The sequence below is a fragment of the Rhipicephalus microplus genome, chromosome 5, assembly GCF_043290135.1.
Source record: "Rhipicephalus microplus isolate Deutch F79 chromosome 5, USDA_Rmic, whole genome shotgun sequence".
Lineage (NCBI taxonomy): Eukaryota > Metazoa > Arthropoda > Arachnida > Ixodida > Ixodidae > Rhipicephalus > Rhipicephalus microplus.
In genome coordinates this window covers 88982467-88991942 of record NC_134704.1, presented here as the reverse complement: position 1 = coordinate 88991942, position 9476 = coordinate 88982467, and the positions used below count along the sequence as shown (strand labels likewise).

Genomic DNA, 9476 nt, shown 5'->3' with positions numbered 1-9476 from the left:
TCTGCCTACATCACTGCGTCACTTGCTTCACCTCTGCGCTGAACGTACTATTTTATAAGCGCACCATCAAGTGAGCAGTTTACATATGGACAGAACAATTGGACGAGGAATGACCCAAATCTTTCAGATTTCTTAAGTGATGCAAAATCTTCGCAAAACTGAATACTGTAAAAGACAATCATAAATGCTGTCTGTTCTCGTTAGCGTTATCATTATTCTGCATCATGAAATCTTTATGCGCTGTGAAAACTTGGCATGCCGTTGAAGTCACATATCGACGTTAATACCAATCGACGAAAATTTCGACAACCTCAATAACGCCGTTTGGGATTTGCCGCATGCACATAATTAGGCTGATTCCCACTTGGCTGTTCTTAACCTGACTTCACTGCTACCAAATGAAACGATATTTGATGCATGTCTTTTACTACTTTTTTTCAGGGATATGACACAAATTTGGTTATACTGCAGATAAAGATGCTCCCAACGATGCTAAAGTACAGAAAGCAAGTGAATTTCGGTAAGTGCAGACTTTTTGTACTACGTATATGAAATCATCGCTTTTTAGGGGCAAACTGTGCATGTGTTGGCCAGAGAATAGTTCATCATGCCACATGGTTACACTGGCAGTGACAATTTGACATGGCTCCGCTGGCTCGTGTTTGTGCTCACACTGTTACCGTTAAGATAAAATGTTTGTTTTCATTGCAGAGATTGCTGTTTGTACTAGAAAGGCAACTGCCAAGATTTGTTTACGCTGGTGCTCCCAAAAGTACGCTTTTCCTATTTACATGGATTTTGGCTTGCACAAAGCATAACATTTGAACCTAGAATCACAAAGCTGTCCATGCGCAGGCTTTCATAACAGCATTTCTTGACTTGCCTTTACGCTGTTTTCTGCAGATGTTTCGTGGGTTTAAAAGTGCCACAGCATGTTGACCTCCCCCACTCTGAAAAATTCGCGTTCAAAGTTGTGCAAGAGTGGGCTTAACTTTCTTGTGCACCTCCTTGCTGTTCCAAGATCCTGAAGTGTTATGCTCTTACTAGAGGTGGCAGTGCTTCTAATGTTTGTATTTCCATCACATTGACCAAGTATGCGATGTTGGCTTGACTGGTAGCACATCCTAATAAATGTCTTTGTGGCACATGTAGAAGGCAGTACAAAATAAATAGGCAGACATTCACACCGGGAGCTAACTTCTAATAATGCTTTTTTTTGGAAACCACGGTGCGCTTATTCCAATTTGTCTAACAAAGCAGTAACCTGTTTGGCTGTGAACCAACAAGACGTTGAACTAATAAAAGCTTCACATCTTGTTGCTCTCAGATATATATGTATTGGCAAGCTATCTGTGACACTGTCAAACAAATAATCAGAATATCTGTGCATGCTTTAAGATATATTGCTTCGTCCACATATCTCGTGGATGTGAGTCGTCAACCGAGTGAACAAATGTGCCCTAGTTTACTAAATTTAAAGCGTATTTTGAAGGTAGCATGGTCTACATTTATTTGTCTATAGTTTTGTCCAGCCGTTTGTGTCAGGTACAAAGAAATATACTGAAGATTATCACGTAGCCTATGCGAATGGTTACTTTCAAGCAGGCTTTGCATGCTTGGCTTGTGCCTAAAGGCATTGCACGATTCAAGACGTAGCAGCGTATGATAGAACAGTAGAATCGAGAGCAACTATGTGCACGAGCTAAATAAGTATTTTAACATGAGCGGACGGTACGTGTTATTTGCCACACACATGATCTCACTTAGAATGCCCATTCGTGAATGGGCTCATAGAAATGTCACTCAGCTGCGTATAGGAAACAAGTTAACTGAACCTAAGGGTATCTTTAACTGCTACAAATGTGCCTTGTTGAGGTGCTGCACATTTTCTTCCAGAATATTGCTGTCTGAGACATAATGCGAAGAGCGTCTACCACATCAGCATTTATATTGCTTGCCAAGTAACGTTTGTTTCACATTTCGTTTCGCAGTAGACATCCTAGAACGTAAGCGCTGCTGCAGTGTGTGTGACTCATTGTTATGTATTGATTCTGGCATGTTTAACCTCACACTTCTATTTTTTTTCTTGCAGCAATGAGATGCTTCCCATATGCCTGCGGTGACATTCCGCTGCGCTAGCCTGATGTAAACACCAGCTGCGAAACTTGAGTTCTTCAGAATTGGAGAAGTTGCCCTTCTCTCACCAATGATGGCACAGACTGCCCCACGCTAGAAATTCAAGATTGTTTTTCCACGGGTGACGCAGAAAACCTTTGAAGTATTATGGTGCTTGTTTAGTGCTGGCTGTGGTGTGGGGAAGTCTACTTTTACGTGTGCTCACATGTCGTCTCATAAAAAGAACAATAAAGCATTTATTTTCCTTTCAATATTGTCCACTTTTTGTGTTAGACGCAACCAAGCAGTGCTCTTCCAAGGAGCTCTCGCAATGTGTTAAGCGTGTGACAAGCATACTCGAGATAAATAGTCATTTCTCCAAGGAGTAACTTGAAGCATGTGCAGTTGGTTTTCAGAGAGTAACTGCGAACACGTGAGAGGAACGGTAAAGAGTAACTGTTGCTCTTAGAAGAGCAACTGGTGGGAGTAACTGTTGGTCCGCAGGGAGGAACTGAAAGGAGAGCAACGGTTAGTCCCTCTGTAGTTACTCCTTTTAGGGGAGTAATGGGAGTGGCAATGCAATTGCTCCCTGAAAGGTGCAACCCCTATACCTCTGTTGCTCCCTTTTGGCTTAGAGTGTGGGAGAGGCCTTTGCACTGCAGTGGACGTAGTCAGGCTGATGATGATGGTGGCGATGTTGATGATGATGATTTGTAATAGAGAAAAGCGTGGCTGCGAGAAGAAGCACGAGAGACGCTTTGTCGAATGCTCGAAGGGGGTCGTGTACTCGATAATTATCCTGTGGCAAGGTGGACATCGGCAAAACCAAAAGATGTAATAGAGACAAATTAAAGGAGCACTGACATCAAATTTAAAAATCGAGATGAGTTCTCCTATGACTTCTGAGTGTGCGTAGGTCGTGTTGACCAAATTTGCATCGAATCCATCCCGTCGAAGTTATTTTTATTTTTGACGGCAAACACTGGCGAGAGTTTGTTGAAAATGGAGTGCCCTGCGACATCGGCACTAGTGCTGCGTGTTCGGGGTGATACATTTCGCACATACTATCCTGAGTGACGACGCGCTAGTAGCGAAGACGTCTACGATGCCAGTGTCCTTATCGTGGCGCCAACTGGCGCCGAAGCCTGGAAACGCACTCGCCCGTCACGTATGATCTTCGTCGCACCGCTTTGAATAATTTCGGGAAATTACCAAGAAGCAAACCGCCTTGAAAAAAATGCCGAAAGAAAAGAGCATGATTCAATGACTGCTTGTCAGTCAGCATGTCAAGGAACCATTGTGAGTTGCAAGTGAGTTGCTGTCGTCTCGTTCAAAGCACGGCAAAAGAGGAAGGGTGTATTTGCAAATCACATATGTTTCACTCCAACACGACCACAAGCTATCAAAGTGGAATAGCGCATAAACAGATATCATCACTAATGAGTAACACGTAGCTATCTTTGAATTTTACTTCGTCTGTAGACTCCTCTGCGTTCGCGTCCACCGCAACCGCTAGAGGCTGGATATGTAGTGTCACCTGGAGGCGCAAAGAAGAGCCTGAGAAGCAGGGAACGTATTCTATTGCACTGCTGATACTTATTTCCGATAGTAATCTTCTATGAACCCCTTTGCGTATACCTGAATGATGTGCAGGCCAAAACACACTATTATAGCTGACTGAGACACACGAGCGAACATGGCTGAAGCATGCATTCTAGGGCCCCTCCTCAGTGCTGCTTGGAACGGCGTTCTTTTCGGAATCGCTGTTCTTTAAAGCGTCCATCGAAGCGAAAAAATTGGCGACGTCAAGAATCGCGGGGATTCCAAGCTCCAGACTATCCTATTCAACCCGAGTCAGTAATTTGCACAGTGACGACCGCAATCCAGGTGACAAGGCAGGACTGAATGTGTCCGCCTAGCAGCTATACGAAATCTCTTCAGAGCAGTTGAGCCTGATGTCACCCTTTTCTGTGGAGAAGGGCTCAGCTGTGGCGCGATCTGGAGTTGACCGCGAAGTAGTGGCACTGGTAGTGCTCCCAGCCCTAAAAATTGGCAGACACCACGTACAGTGAGAATCGATGATTTGCGACGCACGAATGAGGAAAGTTGATATCTCACTTTAAAATCAGCACACCGTTACAAGGCGGTGGTAAATTATGCCGTGCTTCACTTCCATGTCATGATCATCATATTTGGCCATGTCATTGATCTTCGTGATCTATTCACGTGACCTGATACAAAATTTTATATATGTGGAGCTAGGAAAACGGCCGCGAGCGCGCTATAAGCGTAGCATGTAGTCACGTTTCACATGACACACAAGCCATCATTATCAGCTTTCGACGTGCCATTTGCCTTCGTCGTCTATTCACGTCACATAATACTAACTTTGGTATATGTTGAGCGAGCGAAACGGCCGCGAGCACGCTATGAGCGTAGCATGTAGTCATGCTTTGCATGACACGCATATCATGGTTATCATGCATGGACATGTCATTTACCTCTGTCGTCTATTCACGTCCCATGACACCAAGTTAGGTGTATGTGGAGCCATAGCTAAACGGCCGCGAGCGCATGATAAACGTGGTATGTTGTCATGTTCTTCCATAAGTGATTGATATGTGGGGTTTAACGTCCCAAAGCCGCCATATCATCATAAGAGATGCCGTAGTGGAAGGGCTCCGGAGATTTCGATCATGCACCTGGGGTTTTTAACGCGCACGCAAATCTGAGTACACGGGCCCACAACATTTCTGCCTCCATCGGAAATGCAACCGCCACAGCCGGGATTCGATCCCGCGACCTGCGAGTCAGCAGCCGAGTACCTTAACCGCTAGACCACCGCGGTGGGGCCTGTTCTTACATAGCACGCGTGTCATAATTATCATGCTTGCACCAGTCGTATACCTTCGCATCTATTGACGCCACGTAACACCAAATTTGGTATACATGGAGCTAGCGAAACGACTGCGAGTGCATCATGAGGAGCCTAATATGCTATGACGTACCGATGACGCGAGTGCACGCTGGGCGCAGTGACACTATGCTAGCAAAACGCGAGCACTCCATAGTCTGGTGCCAGGTGCGACCGGCGTGACCAGCGTCCGTCGGCGTGGCCTAGCTGCAACCGGCATGAAATGCAACATGCTGCATTTCGCGCCGATGACATTACACAGCTCGACCCAGACAACAATGCGTCTGCCTCTATTCGCGATGGACGGACGCCGGGTGCGCTCAAACGCGCATGCGTTAGAGCAACACCGTGCGTCTTGGCGCCTGGCGTGGCATCGCTTGCGGGCATGACACGACGAAACGAACGCCAGTGCGCACGCGCGCCGGATCACACCGAAGTGTGTTGGCACCTTGCCTGTGGCATATAGTCATGTTCTTACATGACACGCATCTCCTGATAATCACCTTTACACCAGTCACATACCTTTGTCATCCACTCACGTGACGTAATAACAAATTTGGCATATGTGGATCACTGTGTAAGCAACCCTTCCCTAACTTAGTTCCCAAGTGAATTCTAGTTTATCGGTTCTGGACTGTGAGTGGATAATCTGCTTGTGTTGATAGTTAATGCTGTTGGCCTTCTATTATGTCAATGTGCGCATGTGCCCACGTATATATTGTGACGGGGCAAGGTCTAGGCTTGTAGGATAGCGTCCACCGAGAATCTACAGCCGAACAAGATGTCTGAGTTGCCTCTCGCGCAAGCGCCTAATACACAGGCGTCTTCTTCATCTTCGCAAAGTGCCACGCTTCCTCCTGTCGATGATGCACCATAACATCACTCCCCTGCGGCGGAAGCGCCGTCACGGCTTAGTACGGCGGCGAAGAACGAGGAGGGTGATACGGTTTGAGTCTGGCAACGTGTACAACATCTGTCTGGAGTGAGGGGGTCGAAGAGGCATGGTTTAGGGGTGCTATCTCGTAGCTCACGTCACTAAGTTGTCGTAACACATTGTAGAGGCCATGCTAGTTTGATAGTAGCTTCTCTGATAAGCCGCCTTGGCGGTTTGGTGTCCAGAGAAGTACCAGAGACCCCGGCGAGAAGTGCACGCTTTGGTGGCGACTGTCATAGCGGTCTTTTTGGTGCGCTTGCGACAAGTGCAGCTGATCACGGGCAAGCTGACGGGCTGCATGGGCTCAAGAAACGACATCGCTGGCATACTCAGTAGACAAGGGGGCAGCCGAAGAAAGGAGCGTGTCAAATGGTAATGCTGGATGTCGGCCAAATGGCAAATAAAACGGCGAATAACTAGCTGTGTCGTGCCGTGAAGAATTGTACGCGAACGTGACAAAGAGGAGTGCTTTGTCCCAGTCACGGTGATCTGGCGAAACGTACAATGACAGCATCTGCGTCAGCGTTCAGTTCAAACGCTCGGTCAATCCATTTGTCTGTGGATGATAAGCGGTGGTAAGCTTGTGCTCAGTGGAGCAGGCGCGGAAAATGTCATCCACAACACGTGAAAGAAAGTACCTTCCTCGATCAGTAAGCAGCTGCCGCGAAGCGCCGTGAAGAAGAATGACTTCATACAAGAGAAAGTCAGCGACGTCACTGGAACAGCTTCTCGGCAGTGCTTTAGTGATGGCAAAGCGTGTGGCGTAGTCTGTGGCGACTGCAAACCATTTATTTCCGGAGGTGGGCGTAGGAAACAGGCCCAACAGGTCAAGGCCAACACGGAAGAATGGTTCCGTCGGTATGTCAATGGGCTGTAGGAGGCCAGACGGTAGCATAGAAGGGCGCTTGCGGCGTTGGCAGCGGTCGCAAGCAGTGACGTAGCGAACAACAGAGCGATACAGTCCGGGCCAGAAAAAGCGACGTCGCACACGATCGTAGGTACGAGAGACGCCTAGGTGACCGGCTGTAGGTACGTCATGTAGTTGTTCAAGAACGCTGGTACGCACGTGATGGGGAAGCACGAGTAGTAATTCCAGGCCATCAGCGTTGAAGCTGCGACGGTGCAGAATGTTGTCGTGCAGTTCGAACAGGCGAACGGAAGGATCTGTTGGAGCAGAGGTCAGACGCTCTATGATGGATAGTAACGATGGGTTCATTCGTTGTTCGGTGGAGATATCAGCCAAAGCGTGGATGGAGTGAACGCCGGGGTCTGAATCAAGGTCTGTCAAGTCGAGCATTTCAACCGGATAACGTGACGAACAGTCTGCGTCTTTGTGCAGGCGTCCCGACTTGTAGTGGACCACGAACGAGTATTCTTGCAGACGGAGCGCCCAGCGACCGAGAGGTCCAGATGCTTCCTTTAGCGATGACAGCCAGCAAACAGAGTGATGGTCCGTAACAACGGAAAAAGTTCGGCCATACAGGTAAGGCCTGAATTTCGCCACGGCCCACACTAAAGCTAGGCATTCACGCTCAGTGATGGAGAACTCCCGTTCGGCAGGTGAAAGAAGACGACTGGCGTAAGCAATCACGCGGTTCTTTCCGTGCTGTCGTTGGCCAAGCACCGCTCCAATTCCATGACCACTGGCATCGGTCCGAAGCTCTGTAGGTGATGCAGGGTCGAAATTGGCCAGTATTGGTGTCGTAGTCAGCAGATGGATAAGAGACGAAAAGGCGTCCGCTTGCTCTATGTCCCATGCGAAGGGAACGTCCTTCTTCAAGAGATCAGTAAGCAGTCGAGCAATGTCGGTGAAGTTGCGGACAAATCGACGAAAATACGAACATAGCCCTACAAAACTTCGGACGTCCTTGGTTGAGCGTGGTTCAGTAAATTGTTGTACTGCTCGCACCTTTTCGGGATCTGGTTGAACACCAACGGCACTGACAAGGTGGCCGAGTATGGTTATTTGGCGACGTCCGAAATGGCTTTTTGCAGAATTGAGCTGGAGAGCAGCTCTTTGAAAAACATCCAGAACGGCTAACAGACGTGTTATATGGCTGTCAAAGGTAGGTGAAGAGACAATGACATTGTCCAAGTAACATAAGCAGATGGACCACTTATATCCTCGGAGAAGGGAGTCCATCATGCGCTCGAAAGTATCCGGCAAATTACACAGTCCAAACGGCATGACTTTGAACTGGTAGAGGCCGTCGGGCGTAATGAAAGCGGTTTTTTCACGATCCATGGGGTCGATGGAAATTTGTCAATAGCCGGACCGAAGGTCGATAGACGAAAAGTATTGGGCACCATGGAGGCAATCGAGGGCGTCATCAATCCGAGGCAAAGGGTAGACATCTTTGTGGGTCACTTTGTTTAAATGGCGATAGTCCTCGCAAAAGCACCAGCTGCCATCCTTCTTCTCAACGAGCACGACTGAAGAGGCCCAGGGGCTGGATGATGGTTCTATTACGTCTTTAGTAATCATTTTGTCCACTTCATTCTGAATTACTTGGCGTTACTTATGAGATACGCAATATGAACGCCGCCATATAGGACTGGCATCACCATTGCTGATCCGGTGAGTCACTGCAGTTGTTTGGCTGAGAGGGTGGTGGTCAAAGTCGAAAACGTCTCTTTACGATAATAGCAGACTACGGAGGCTGGCAGCTTGCGCTGCAGTGAGGTTGGGAGCAATCATCTTGTTAATGTCATCTGCAGGGAGCGTGTAATTGCGGCCAAGACAGGGGGATGTAGTATCGATGTCCGAACCAGTAACGTTGCAGCTGTCAAGTGAAGATAGGGTGGCAAAAGACGTGTCTTGCGGAATAACTTGAGTCAAGAGACTCACGTTGAGTAGTGGTATAACCACTGTATTATTAGCGACGGCGACAACAGTGTGAGCAAGGGCGACGTCTCGGGCCATCAGTACGTCGACTATAGGAGTGACGAGGTAGTCACCATCGGGCACATGATTGATTGATTGATTTGTGGGGTTTAACGTCTTAAATCCACTATTTGATCATGCGAGACGCCGTAGTGGAGGGCTCCGGAAATTGTGACCGCCTGGGGTTCTTTAACGTGCACCCAAATCTGAGTACATGGGCCTACAACATTTCCGCCTCCATCAGAAATGCAGCCGCCACAGCCGGAATTTGATCCCACGACCTGCGGGTCAGTAGCCGAGTACCTTAGCCACTAGACCACCATGGCGGGGCTCGGGCAAATGATGTGAGCACGACAAAGTGACATATGTAGCAGCTTACGGAGGCAAGCGAACGTGGTGACGTGAGCGCAAACGGGGAGAATAGTCAGCTGGAGATAGGCAAAGTGCGGCAGTTCAAGCTGAAGAGCACCAGCGGCACAATCAATGAGCGCAGACTGACGCGACAGGAAGTCCAAATCAAGTATTAGGTCATGAAGACACATTTAAATGACGGCAAACTGAACCAATGTAAGATGACCGGCAATGAACGCACGGGCCGTGCACATCCCTTGAACGTCAGGGGCCCTCCC

The 9476-nt window shown here is 48.1% G+C and overlaps 1 long non-coding RNA gene across 1 annotated transcript; it reads left to right on the top strand.

The window, feature by feature from the left end:
- LOC142817311 (uncharacterized) lies at positions 1 to 2387 on the top strand. The gene is made up of 2 exons (XR_012895168.1): positions 1 to 520; positions 2093 to 2387. It is a non-coding gene; the product is annotated as an uncharacterized LOC142817311 (long non-coding RNA).
- Positions 2388 to 9476: the final 7089 nt, after the last annotated feature.